A 14,560-nucleotide genomic window follows, 5' to 3' on the forward strand; every position below is an offset into this window, starting at 1 on the left:
GAGGGCACAGGGACGGCCGCTGATGGGCAGCAGCTCCACCTGCTGGTCACCTTCCTCGGGGACACACAAGGACAAGCTGCCGATCGAAGGGGTTTTGTCTTCGGGGAAATGCGGGGAGCAGGGGACGCACCCCCACGGACAGGGGCTTTTCTGGTTGCCAAACATGCAGATGACAGACCTGACATCCCCATTTCCCAGGAACTCTGTGGATGGGTGTCCTGGGGCTGCCGTAAGAAAGTGCCACAAATGGGGGGTTGGGAGGGGAGAACTTAAAACCACAGACATGGATCCTCTCCCAGTTCTGGAGGCTAGAAGTCCAAAATCACAGGGTCTGCAAGCCTGTGCTCCCTCCAGAGGCTCCCGGGGAGGACCCTTCCTGCCTCCTCCAGCTCTGGGCGTGCAGGTGTCTCTCGGCTTGTGTCCTCCTCCCTGGACACCCAGCCAGACTCCACTGGAACTTAAAAAAAAAAAACCCGTTGCACCCCCCGCAGTGCCCGTCCCAGAGCACCCACTCAATAAACATTGGAGGACCTCCCGGGGCAGGGGAATGCAGGTGTGCCCAGGGGTCACGACCTAATCACACAGCTGAGTGAGTCCTGCTGACCCCACCAGCCCCAGTCCTGGCCCCTGACATTGGTCCCGGCCTGGCCTGCTCACCCCTTCATGCCTTTCTGTCTAAGAGGCAGGGATAGGACGTGGCCCTGCTGCTCTCTGCCTGGTTCTATTTTTTTTTTTTTTTTTTTTTTTGAGACTGAGTCTCACTCTGTTGCCCAGGCTGGAGTGCAGTGGTGCAATCTCCACTCATTGCAACCTCCACCTCTTGGGTTCAAGAGATTCTCCTGCCTCAGCCTCCCAAGTGGCTGGGACTACAGGTGTGCTCCACCATGCCCGGCTAATTTTTGTATTTTTAGTAGAGACAAGGTTTTGCCATGTTAGCCAGGCTGGTCTTGAACTCCTAACCTCAGGGGATCTGCCCACCTCAAACTCCCAAAGTGCTGGGATTGCAGGCGTGAACCACCGTGCCCGGCTCTCTGCCTGGTTCTGTTTTATTTTATTTTAGAGACAAGGTCTTGCTGTTACCCAGGCTGGAGTGCAGTGGTGCAGTCACAGCTCACTGCAGCCTTGAACTCTTGGCCTCAAGGGATCCTCCCCTCTCAGCCTCCCAAGTAGCTGGGACTACAGGTGCCACCAAGCCCAGTTAATTTTTACTTTTTTTTTTTTTTTTTTTTTTTTTTGAGACAGAGTCTCGCTCTGTCGCCCAGGCTGGAGTGCAGTGGCCGGATCTCAGCTCACTGCAAGCTCCGCCTCCCGGGTTTACGCCATTCTCCTGCCTCAGCCTCCCAAGGAGCTGGGACTACAGGCGCCCGCCACCTCGCCCGGCTAGTTTTTTGTATTTTTAGTAGAGACGGGGTTTCACCATGTTAGCCAGGATGGTCTCGATCTCCTGACCTTGTGATCCGCCCGTCTCGGCCTCCCAAAGTGCTGGGATTACAGGCTTGAGCCACCGCGCCCGGCCTACTTTTTTTTTTTGAAACAGAGTCTCAGTCTGTCTCCCAGGCTGGAGTGCAGTGGTGCAATCTCGGCTCACTGCAACCTCTGCCTCCGGGGTTCAAGTGATTCTCCTGCCTCAGCCTCCCGAGTAGCTAGGATTACAGGTGCGTGCCACCATGCCTGGCTAATTTTTGTATTTTTAGTAGAGATGGGGTTTCACCATGTTGGCCAGGATGGTCTTGAACTCCTGATCCCAGACAACCCACCCGCCTCGGCCTCCCAGAGTGCTGGGATTATAGGCGTGAGCCACCGTGCCCAGCAATTTTTACATTCTCACTATGTTGCCCAGGCTGGTCTTGAACTCCTGGGCTCAAGCGATCCTCCCACCTCAGCCTCCCAAAGTGCTGGGATCCCGCCTCGGCCTCCCAGAGTGCTGGGATTATAGGCGTGAGCCACCGCGCCCGGCAATTTTTACATTTTTTAAGAGACAGAGTCTCACTATGTTGCCCAGGCTGGTCTTGAACTCCTGGGCTCAAGTGATCCTCCCACCTCAGCCTCCCAGAGTGCTGGGATCCCGCCTCGGCCTCCCAGAGTGCTGGGATTATAGGCATGAGCCACCGCGCCTGGCAATTTTTACATTTTTTAAGAGACAGAGTCTCACTATGTTGCCCAGGCTAGTCTTGAACTCCTGGGCTCAAGCGATCCTCCCACCTCAGCCTCCCAAAGTGCTGGGATCCCGCCTCGGCCTCCCAGAGTGCTGGGATTATAGGCGTGAGCCACCGCGCCCGGCAATTTTTACATTTTTTAAGAGACAGAGTCTCACTATGTTGCCCAGGCTGGTCTTGAACTCCTGGGCTCAAGCGATCCTCCCACCTCAGCCTCCCAAAGTGCTGGGATTACCAGCGTGGGTCACTGTGCCCGGCCTCTGCCTGGTTGTTGAGGCAAAGACTGGTGTCTTCTTCCCTCGTCTTCCCCCCATATCAGGCCTCAAGAAAGACTTACATGAACCCTGTGGGAACATGCACTAGGACGTCCCTCACCACAAGTGCCTTCGCTGCAGGCCCAGCCTGAAAGTGATTAATCTCTGCTTCCACCTCTCCCTTCCCCCAACAGTTTGTCTAAAAGTGCCTAGTGGCCTGGGTGACAGACTGACGGGGTGTCTCTCGGGTGGCCTGGAGCACCGGCTGTCAATTCCTTCACTTGCAAATTACCCAGGAGGGGTTAGCAGAGATACTGAGTTTCCAAACCACAGGGGGGTGAGAACAGGTCTGAGGCTGTGGGGTGGGGACATGGGGCCCCCTCCCTGGTCCCTGGTGTTGTTCACCAAGCACAGCAGCAAAGTTGTGTCTGCAGCCAGGACGCCTGCAGCCAAGCTCCTGGCTGCACTCCCAATGCCCACTTCTGCAGGGGTTTGCCCCCCACCTTGCAGGGATGGGACACCTCCCCTTCTCCTCGAGGGTGGGGACAATGTGACATCATCCTCAACAAGATGCCTGGCCAGGCCCCATTCACTCTGCATCACCCAACAGGTGTCGGAACAATGCAGGAACCATGATACGGTCTAAGATGTAGGCTCTACTCAAGGTAGGCACAACTTTGTAGAATAAAATATCAAGGTTTCACAAGGTGACAAGCGGCCAGTTGCTCGAGTTGTGTTACAGAAACAGAGAACGTCTGGGACGGGATGGGGAGGTGAGAACAGTTTGTGGAGGGTTTAGTATGCAGTCTGTGCCCTATAACCCTCGCTTTAAGCCAGGATGCCAGCATCATCCTATGTCACCTACCACCCGTCTCTTGAAGTCATTGCCAAAGTGAAAAAGCAAAATGGAAATACTCTGCCAAAGGGACGAGAGACAAAAAGCTGAGGTCCTTAATATATAAAGATCTCCAACAAAGCAATAAAAGTGAACAAACCAGCTTAATAAATGTGGGATCCTGGATCAGATCATGGAACACAAAAGCACAGGGAAATGGAAAAAAGGATGAAATTTGAATCAGCCCTGTACTTAATATTGTAGCAAGGTTGATTTTTTTTAGTGGTGATTAATGTTCTGTAGTTATGGAAGATGTCAGCCAATGGGAAGCTGGATGAAAGGTGTAAGGGAACACTCTGTACCATTTTTGCACCTCTTCTGTAATTCACAAATTATCTCAAAATTTAAAAAATAAATTGTTAAAAGTGAACATAATCCAAAAAAAGCATTATAAATGTTCATTATGAAAAATTTCGCCGGGCGCGGTGGCTCAAGCCTGTAATCCCAGCACTTTGGGAGGCCGAGACGGGTGGATCACAAGGTCAGGAGATCGAGACCATCCTGGCTAACCCGGTGAAACCCCGTCTCTACTAAAAAATACAAAAAACTAGCCGGGCGAGGTGGCAGGCGCCTGTAGTCCCAGCTACTCGGGAGGCTGAGGCAGGAGAATGGCGTGAACCCGGGAGGCGGAGCTTGCAGTGAGCTGAGATCCGGCCACTGCACTCCAGCCTGGGTGACAGAGCGAGACTCCGTCTCAAAAAAAAAAAAAAAAAAAAGAAAAATTTCAAGCTCTCCAGTAATAAAAAAGATTATAGATCATACAATCAGATGTTACTTTTAGCCTTTAAATGACAATTTTTTTTTTGAAACAGGGTCTAGCTCTGTTGCCCAGGCTGAAGTGCAGTGGTACAATCATGCCTTACTGCAGTCTTGACTTCCTGGGGTCAAGGGATCCCCCTACCTCCACCTTCCAAGTAGCTGGGACTACAGGTACATGCCACCATGGCTGGCTAATTGTTAATTTATTTTATTTTATTTATTTATTTATTTATTTATTTATTTATTTGAGACGGAGTCTCACTCTGCCGCCCAGGCTGGAGTGCAGTGGCGCAATCACGGCTCACTGCAAGCTCCGCCTCCTGGGTTCACGCCATTCTCCTGCCTCAGCCTCCCGTGTAGCTGGGACTACAGGCACCCGCCACCACACCTGGCTAATTTTTTGTATTTTTAGTAGAGACGGGGTTTCACGGTGTTAGCCAGGATGGTCTTGATCTCCTGACCTCATGATCTGCCTGTCTCAGCCTCCCAAAGTGCTGGGATTACAGGTGTGAGCCACGGCGCCCGGTCATTTTTTTTTTTTTTTTTTTTAAGACAGAGTCTGGCTCTGTCACCCAGGCTGGAGTGCAGTGACGTAATCTTGGCTCACTGCAACCTCCACCTGCCAGGTTCAAGTGATTATCCTGCCTCAGCTTCCTGAGTAGCTAGGACTGCAGGTGGGAGCCACCACACCCAGCTATTTTTTGTATTTTTAGTAGAGATGGGGTTTCACCATGTTGGCCAGGATGGTCTCAATCTCTTGACCTTAGGTGATCTGCCCACCTCGGTCTCCCAAAGTGCTGGAATTATAGGCGTGAGCCACCATGCCCAGCCAAATTGTTAAATGTTTTTGTAGAGATGGGGTCTTGCTATGTTGCCCAGGTTGGTCTCAAACTCCTGGGCTCAAGCAATCCTCCTGCCTCAGCCTCCGAAAGTGCTGATAATACAGGCATGAACCACTACACCTGGTCCAACTGGTAAGTATTTTTTAAAAATAGATAATATCCAGGATGGTCAAGGTGTGATAAATCATGGACTAGCACACAGTGGGTGGAGGACATTGGAATAACTGTTCTTGTAAGCAAGTCTCCCTCTGGAAAACTGTCCTAAGGATATGCTCATAGGATTGTGCAGAGCTGCACACACAAGCACTCTCCTGAAGCATTATTATGGATAAAGAAAAACAAATAATAAACAACTTAGATGCCTTGCTTGAGCCCAGGAGTTCCAGGCTGGGCTACAGTGAGCCCTGATGGCGGTGCTGTACTCCTATTTAATTTAGGAGATTAGTTCAGTAATCTATGGTACAACCATAAAACACTTAACATTCACTAAAAAGGATGTTGCAAATCTGTATTTGAAAATGTGGAAAGATTCCCATAATATATTGCTAAATTAAAAAAAAAACAAATTAAAGAAGAGTATCAACACTATGATTCTATTATTATTCGGAAAAGTCCATACATGTGTGGGTGTAGTGCACATTTTTTAACAGTACATGTTTGGAAGAACTAAAAGTCATCAGGACAGGTTGGAGAAGAGGTTGGCTCCAGGATTGGGGCAGAAAAAATATTATATCTCTGGAGCATCTTTTTGTGCCAGAAAGTAAGGAAACTCAAAGAACTATGGCAATGTATCAGAAGGACACAGAGTGAGCGTGGCTGGGTGCCAGTGGTTCATGCTTATAATCCTACCACTTTGGGAGGCTGAAGTGGGAGGATGGTTTAAGGTCAGGAGCTCAAGACCAGCCTGGGCAACATAGGGAGACCGTATCTCCTCAAAGAATTAAAAAAAAATAAAAAAAAATAGCGGTGGCACGTGACTGTAGTTCCAGCTACTTGGGAGGCTGAGGTGGGAGGATTGCTAGAGACCAGAAGTTTGAGGCTGCAGTAAGCTGTGATTGCACCACTGCACTCCAGCCTAGGTGACAGGCAAGACCTTGTCTACACAAAAAAAAAAAAAAAAAAAAAAAAAAAAAAAAAATTAGCCAGGCATGGTGGTGTGTCCCAGCTGTTTGGGAGGCTGAGGAGGGAGGATCACTTGAGCCCAGGAGGTCGAGGCTGCAGTGAGGCATGATTGCACCACTGCACTCCAGCCTGGGTGACAGGGCAGACCCTGCCTCAAATAAAGAAAGAGACAGAGGGAAGGAAGGAAAGGGGAAAGAAGGAAGGAAGGGAGGGAGGGAAGGGCCTTGTTCTTAGAAAATGTCCACCAAGATCTTTAGGGTTAACGGGGCATGATATCTCCAGCTTGATTTCAAATGACTGGAAATAAATTAATATGCATACATGTATAACTACATGCATATAATTCTGTGTATATATAACTGCATAATGATATATCTAGTATATATGCCATATAAGTAACTATCTTTCTGTGTATATATAGATATATATACACATATCCACCTGCAATTTATACATAAATACATAGACACACATAAATGTGTATACACACACACGGTGAACGATGGAGTGAGAGAACAATAAAATAAAAAATAGGGCAAGTGTAAACAGTTGGCATATTTGAGTATAAAGAGTATATGAAGTGACTGCATCTATTCTCGCAACTTCTCAGTAAGTTCGAAACGATATTGAAAACAGCCCGTTAGAAACAGGCAGCCTGGAAGAGATTTTAATAGTCTTCATCCCCAGACTGGGATTACCAGGGGAACTTTTCCTTTTGAAAACAAAATGGAGACATCATTCATATACCATAAAATTCACCCTCATAAAGTGTAAAATTCAGTTTTTAAAACATTTTATTATTATTTTTTGAGACAGAGTCTTACCCTGTCGCCCAGACTGGAGCGTAATGGCGCGATCTCGGCTCACTGCCACCTCTGCCTCCCGGGGTCAAGCGATTCTCCTGCCTCAGCCTCCTGAGTAGCTGGGATTACAGGCACCCACCACCACGCCCAGCTATTTTTTGTATTTTTAGTAGAGACGGGGTTTCACCATGTTGGCCAGGCTGGTCTTGAACTCCTGACCTCGTAATCTGTCCGCTTTGGCCTCCCAAAGTGCTGGGACGACAGGCGTGAACCACTGCATCCAGCCAAAATTCATTGATTTTTCAGTATCCCTTTTTCTTTAAACCTCTGTGTGTTTTCTGAAAAATTTTTTTAGCAACAAGCCGGTGTTACTTTTGTAAACGTCAAGTTGTACTGTTTTGATGATGAAAAACGGACCTCTCACCCCCTTTGTAGACTGTGGAACCAGGGCTAGCTCAGCACAGTCTTGCAGCTGTCATGATGGGGTGAGATCGGGGAGGACTAAGAGCTCCCACCTTCCACTGCCCCACCCTCCAGCTTTGCCCACTCCAGCCCAAGCTGTGTGGCAAGACCCCTTGTTGGTGCAGGTGCTGGGGGCTGGCGGCTGCTGGCATTCCCACCTTCCAGAGTGACTTTCACAGTCCCTGATGAGTTTCCCATACTGCTCAGCAGGCCCATAAATTCAAAGCGAGGGCTGCAAATGGGGAACCTGGGATGGCACGTCTGGCTCGGGGAGCTGGGAGCCAGTGGGGCCAGACAAGCTGCTGGTGACCTCGGTGCCCCAAGAGCTCAGCTGAGGCTGAAAGGGAAGGATAGGGAGGGAAGGACACTCACGGACTCTGGAAATGAGTGCAAATTCCAGCCCTGACATTTGACAGCCAAGGGCTCAAGTGAAAAAGGAGGTAGAATGTACACACACACGCACGCAGGCATCCCTCACTCAATGGGAACTCAGAGTGAATATTGTGTGTAGATCCAGTAGAGTGTCACCTTGGGCCGGGCGCGGTGGCTCACACCTGTAATCCCAGCACTTGGGGAGGCCAAGGCGGGTGAGCTCAGGAGTTCGAGACCAACCTGGCCAATATGGCGAAACCCCGACTCTACTAAAAATACAAAAATTAGCCGGGCATGGTGGCAGGTGCCTGTAGTCCCAGCTACTCAGGAGGTTGAGGCAGGAGAATCACTTGAGCCCGGGAGGCAGAGGTTGCAGTGAGCCGAGATCGTGCCATTGCACTCCAGCCTCCAGCCTGGGTGACAGAGCGAGACTCCATCTCAAAAAAAAAAAAAAAAAAAAAGTCACTTTGAAATCATAATGACAGTGGAGAATCCTGGCATCCACTACCATGCCAGGTGATCAAGCTCATCAGCAGTAAGTCATGTGGCTACCGTGTGCCCTTGATAGGATGTGATGAGAAGGCCCTCGCATCTGAGGTTTTTCTCCCCAAAACTCAACACTCCAGTCTGACCATGAGAAAAACACTGGACGAATCCAATCGAGGCACAACCTACAAAACACCTGACCAGACCTCCTCAAGACTGTTCAAGGCATCAGAAACAAGAACGCCTGAGAAACTGTCTCAGCCCTGAGGAGCCAGAGAAACAGAATAACTTCTTAGGATGGCTGGACAGGTGGATGGGCTGGTGGACAGATGGATGGGTGGGTGGGTGTGTGACTGGGTAGATGGGGGGGTGGGTGGATGGATGGGTAGATGAGCCTGTGGGTGGATGGGTGAATGGGTGGATGGGTGGGTGGAAGGATGGATGAGTGGATGTATGGCTGGCTGACTGGCTGACTGGATGGATGGATAGATGGATGGATGGGTAGGTGGGTTGGTGGTTGGGTGGATGGATGGGTAGGTGGGTGGATGGATGGATAGATGGATGGATGACTAGGTGGGTTGGTGGTTGGGTGGATGGATGGGTAGGTGGGTGGATGGATGGATAGATGGATGGATGACTAGGTGGGTTGGTGGTTAGGTGGATGGATGGATGGATGGGTAGATGGATGGATGGATAAATGAATGTCTGGGTAGATAGTTGGGTGAATGGACAAATAGACGATGGATGGATAGATGGATGGGTGGTTGATGGGTGAGTGAATGTATGGATGGTGGATGGCTGAGTGGTTGAATGATTGCATGGATGGCTGGATGAATGGTGGATGCATAGATGCATGGATGGATGGTGAATGGATGGATGGATGGATGGATGGATGGATGGATGGATAAGTGGATGGATGCCTGGGTGGATGGCTGAATGAATGGATGGATGGATGGTGGGTGGGTGGATGGGTGGATGGATGGATGCCTGGGTGAATGGCTGGATGAATGCTGGATAGATGGCTGGATGGAGGATGGGTGGCTACAGACAGATAAGTTAGAAAGGTGGATGTCAGATGAAATAGTTATAGATGCACACACTCACCTTTATGTATACATGCATGTACACACATATATTCCCACACATATCTTCCATACAAATGCAGATATTTTCAAGCATGTATTTCCTAGGACTTTCCTGAATTTAAGTTTTCCGAGACATCCCAATGCAAGCTTCCTCCTGCTTCCTCCCTCGCCCCTTCCTCTCTGTCCACAGACGCCCAGTCACGAAATTCTGCCAATCTGGCTTCCACAAGGGCGGCCGGTCATTTACTTCTCTTTACCACTCTCACCCCCGACAGGCAGTGTCTTGCCGGCATCCTTAGGTGTCAGGAGGGGCTCTCCTGCTTTGGATCTGGCCCTTCCTCACCACATGGCTGCCATCTTTCTGATGCATAAGCCTAACCCCCTAAGTCCATGACATAATCCTGGCTTTTCCCCCGGACCGTGTGGACCCAGGGCCTGATGGTTCTCTGGGGTGGGGCCGTCCTGGGCACTGCAGGGTGCTGAGCAGCATCCCTGGCCTCCCTCGACTTCATAACAGGAGTACCCCCTCCAAGTTGTGACAACCACAGATGTCCCCAGATGTCGCCCAGTGTCCCCCAGGGGCCAGGGTCAGCCCCAGGTGAGGACCCCTGGGTTGGAGGTTTCCCCACGGAGAGTTGCGGCGGCAAGAAGATACCAGGAGGATGTGACCTGCACGGAATCACCAGATCCTCCCTGAACATTTGGCTCCAGGGTCTCTGCCTGGACAGAACCATTCCCAGATGCAGACCCAGGGGCCTCTCCTGCCCCTCCGACCTCACCTGCATGCCCTGCGTTGCTTCCTCTGCCAGGGAAGCTCACCCACGCTCTCAGGTCCTGGCCGGAAGGACAGAGGGCTCCCCGGGCACAACGTCTTCTGATGAGAATCACAGCTGCTGAGAGGCAGCTGCAGGGGGCTGGGAAAGTTCCGGGGACCCAAGGGAGCTGTGAGATCTAGCGCCTGGGATGGCAGAGGCTCCGGCCAGTGAGGACAACAGTGTGGGGGTCGGTACGCAGGCGGTCACCTTGTAACGGCCACAAACGGGCTGCAAATGGGAGGCACGCCTGGGCTGCTGAGTCACCCGGGCCTCACGCAGTTCGCAAAAAGCTGTAACTCGAGGCAATAACACACCGACCGTGGAAGCGTGGAAGGGAGGCGGACGCTGTCTCAGCCTCCAGGAGCTCTGGGTGGGCATCTGATTAACGTTCATGACCCTGGGATGCTAAACACACGGAGTAGCCTCTGTGACCGGCCACGCAACCCACGGACGCTTTCTCAGTAGAGGCTTCTCCCAGGCCCTGTGGACGCCGGGGCCAATCTTTCTCCCGGGTGGGGCCGTCCTGGGCACTGCTGGGTGCTGAACAGCAATCCTGGTCTCCACCCTCTCCACGCCGGGGGCACCCCCAGTCATGACAACCACAGATGTCCCAGACGTCGCCCAGCGTACCCCTGAGGACAGAATCTATCCCCCGGTGAGACTCCCTGGGTTAGGGGATTCCTCGGATCCCCGAGAGACTCTGCATCCCATGATCCTCTGCTCCACTGAGGTCCCAGGAAGCTGCACACATGGCAATCCACACCCTGAGTGGGGAGGGAGAGAGGAGGAGAATCCCAGGAGCTGGGGGTCCCCCTGGTTTACACGCTCTGCCCCATCGGGAGCTTATTCTGTTGTCGAGTGTGAGCAGGGAGCAGATTCAATATTTTTCCCTTAATGAACACAGGCCTCTCCCTCTGCACTCTGGACACTGACGCTGGATCGTCCTCTGGGGTGGGGCTGCCGTGGGCACTGCAGGGTGCTGAGCAGTGTCCCTGGCCTCCACCCACTCCACGCCAGGGGCACCCCTCAGTCGTGACAACCACAAATGTCCCCAGACATTGCCCAGCGTCCCCTGGGGCAGGATCACCTGGCTGAGAACCACTGCTAGGTGACTGTTACCCTCACCACGCCCCGTGAATAGGGTCGCTGCCAGGGTTAGACACAGCAGGAGCTGAGGCTGCGGGAGGCTGGTGACCCCTGGGCAGAAGGAGGGAGGGAGTGAGGGCTGATGCCTGGCTCTGGGCTCAGACAGATACAAGATGATTAGTCAGTAAAGCACCAGAGAGCAGGGACGATCTGACCAGGGTCCGGCTAGTTCCTCTCTGGGGTGAGCGCTTTTCTTCCCAGAGAATTCAGAGGTGCTTAGATGTTGAGGAAGGTTTGTTTTGTTTTTTGTTTGTTTTTGGAGATGGTGTCTCACTCTGTCACCCAAGCTGGAGTGCAGTGGTGCGATCTTGGTTCACTGCAGCCTTGACCTCCCAGGCTCAAGCCTCCTCCCATCTCAGCCTCCCGAGGAGCTGGGACGACAGGTGCGCATCACCGCGCCTGGCTAATTTTTGTATTTTTAGTAGAGATGGGGTCTCTCCATGTGGCCCAGGCTTGAACTCTAGGGCTCAAGCGGTCCTCCCGCCTCGGCCTCCCAAAGTGCTGGGATTACAGGCGTGAGCCCCCACGCCCAGCCCTGGCTGGAGGATTTGAATTCCTCCAGGTAGAGGAATCAGAAACCATTTAAAGGGAAAATACAGAAAGTCTTGACTTAGCCTGGAGAGGACCAAGAAGTGGCTTTAGAAGTGGCTCTAGAACATGGAGAAGGATGTTTAGACAGTATAGAGGTTGGCGAAGTGAGTTGGCATATAGTTAACCCAGAAACTCATTTTTTTCCTTTTTTTTTTTTTTTTTTTTTGAAGACAGGGTCTCACTCTGTTGCCCAGGCTAGAGTGCAGCGGTGCGATCATAGCTCACTGCAGCCTTAACCTCGTGGGCTCAATTGATCCTCCTGCTTCAGCCTCCTGAGTAGCTGGGACTACAGGCACGTGCCACCACATCCGGCTAATTTTTGTGTTTTGTATTTTTTTGTGGAGACAAGGAGTTGGGATTACAGATGGGAGCCACCACGCTCAGCCCACATGATCATCTTAACAGATGCAGACAAAATTCAACACCCTTCATGACAAAAACACTCAACAAATTCGGAACACAAGAATATTCCCTCTACCCAATTAGAGGCATGCACAAAACACCCACAGCTACCACGATACTCATTGGTGAGAAACTGAGTGCTTTTCCCCTAAGCCAAGAACAAAGCAGGGAGCCATGGCTCACGCCTGTAATCCCAGTGCTTTGGGAGGCCAAGGAGGGAGGATGGCTTAAGCCCAGGAGTTCAAGATCAGCCGGGGCAAGATGGTGAGCCTCCATCTGTACAAAAAAAAAAAAAAAAATTAGCCGGGCATGGTGGTGCTCACCTGTAGTCCCAGCTCCTCAGGAGGCTGAGGCAGGAGGATAGCTGGAGCCTGGGAGTTTGAGGTTGTAGTGAGCCATGATCACACCACTGCACTCCGGTTGTCCAGTCTGGGCAAAAGAGCAAGATCCTGTCTCAAAAAATTAAAAATAAGTCAAGGCCAGGCTTGGTGGCTCATGCCTGTCATCCCAGCACTTTGGGAGCCCAAGGCAGGAGGATTGCTTGAGTCCAGGAGTTCAAAATCCTATCTCTGCAAAAAGTTAAAAAATTAGCCAGGCATAGTGGTACACGCCTATAGTCCCAGCTGCTTGGGAGGCTGAGGTGGAAGGATCACTTGGGCCTAGGAGTTCGAGGCTGCAGTGAGCTGTGATCGTGCCACTGCACTCCAGCCTGAGTGACAGAGTGAGATCCTGTCTGTTAAAAAAAAAAAAAAAAAAAAAAAAAAAAAAAAATTTAAGGCTGGGTGCAGTGGCTCAAGCCTGTCATCTCAGCACTTTGGGAGGTTGAGGTGGATGGATCACTTGAGGTCAGGAGTTCGAGACCAGCCTGGCCAATGTGGTGAAATCCCATCTCTACTAAATATACAAAAATCAGTCGGGCGTGGTGGCACACGCCTGTAATTCCAGCTACTCGGGAGGCTGAGGCAGGAGAATCACTTGAACCTAGGAGGCGGAGGTTGCAGTGAGCTGAGATCGCGCCACTGCACTCCAACCTGGGTGACACAGCAAGACTCTCATCTCAAGAAAAGAAAGAAAAGAAAAGAAAGGAAGGAAGGAAGGAGAAAGAGAAAGAGAGAAAGAAAGAGAGAGAAAGAAAGAAAGAAAGAAAGAAAGAAAGAAAGAAAGAAAGAAAGAAAGAAAGAAAGAAAGAAAGGAAGGAAGGAAGGAAGGAAGGAAGGAAGGAAGGAAGGAAGGAAGGAAGGAGAAAAAGAAAGAAAGAAGAAAGAAGGAAGGAGAAAGAAAGAAGAAAGAAGGAAGGAGAAAGAAAGAAAAGAAAGAAAGAAAGAAGAAAGAAGGAAGGAAGGAGAAAGAAAAGAAAGAAAGAAAGAAAGAAAGAAAGAAAGAAAGAAAGAAAGAAAGAAAGAAAGAAAGAAAGGAAGGAAGGAAGAAAGGAAGAAAGGAAGAGAAAAGAGGAACAAGACAAGGGTGGCCACGCTCACTCTTTCTATTCAGTATCATTACTGCAAATTCAAGCCAGTGCAACTGGTCATGAAAAGGAAAGAAAAAGCATCCAGATTGGAGCAAGAGAAGAAAAACCATCTCTCTATTTGCAAACAGCCTGCTCTGGTGTAAAAGGTCCCTGGGTACAATTTGTGCAGCAGAAATACGGCACTTCACAGGCTGCTTAGAAACCCAGCAAGTCTCTTGAGCACAGACTATTTTCCTAAGCTTGGTGGGGGCGTGAGAGGGTGGCCGGGGACTGGTGACAATGTTGTTTGTGCACTCGGAGAGTCCGGCTGAATTGCAACCGGCCTTTACATCCTAATCAGCTCCCTGGGGACAATCTGAAAGTCATCGGATTAAAAAGTCACACTGAGATAAACCATCACGACGCGGTTCTCTGCAAAGCGACAGGTAATAAACAGACCTTAACGCACGTCATGAGGTTTGTTTTTCTTTTAAAAGTCAACAGCTGGTGAATCGCACAGGGCCGGGCAGGGCGGTCAAAGGGCCTGTTCCCCAGGCTGGGAAAAAAGCAGGAGCCCAGGGCGGCGGCAGCTGGACGCCGGCCCCGCGGAACTTTCTCCCGTCAGTCAGGGGCCGTATTTCTTAGCCATCCTCCTCTGACCTTCATTTCAAACCCCCTGCTGACGCATCTAACCTTGGCCCGCTCCGTGGGAACTCCAGACTCAGGGTGACCAACCTGACCTGGGTTGCCTGGGGTTGCCCTGGTGGGAGGGCTCCAAGTCCTCGGACCCAGCAAACCCGGGCTTGCTGATCACACCGCAGACCCCGTCAGGTGGCCATCTTTCTGGGGAAACCGGCTTCCTTTCCTCCCCGACTCCCTTGCTTTGTCTTGGTGGTGGCACCTGTCTTCCCAGGTGCTCAGGG

The 14,560-nt window shown here is 51.0% G+C and overlaps 1 protein-coding gene across 7 annotated transcripts in view; it reads right to left on the reverse strand.

The window, feature by feature from the left end:
- GNG7 (G protein subunit gamma 7) overlaps positions 1-14,560 on the reverse strand; it is a 209,797-nt gene that overhangs the window by 76,006 nt on the left and 119,231 nt on the right. The window lies entirely within an intron of this gene.

This window comes from Macaca fascicularis, chromosome 19, assembly GCF_037993035.2.
Source record: "Macaca fascicularis isolate 582-1 chromosome 19, T2T-MFA8v1.1".
Taxonomy (NCBI): Eukaryota; Metazoa; Chordata; class Mammalia; order Primates; family Cercopithecidae; genus Macaca; species Macaca fascicularis.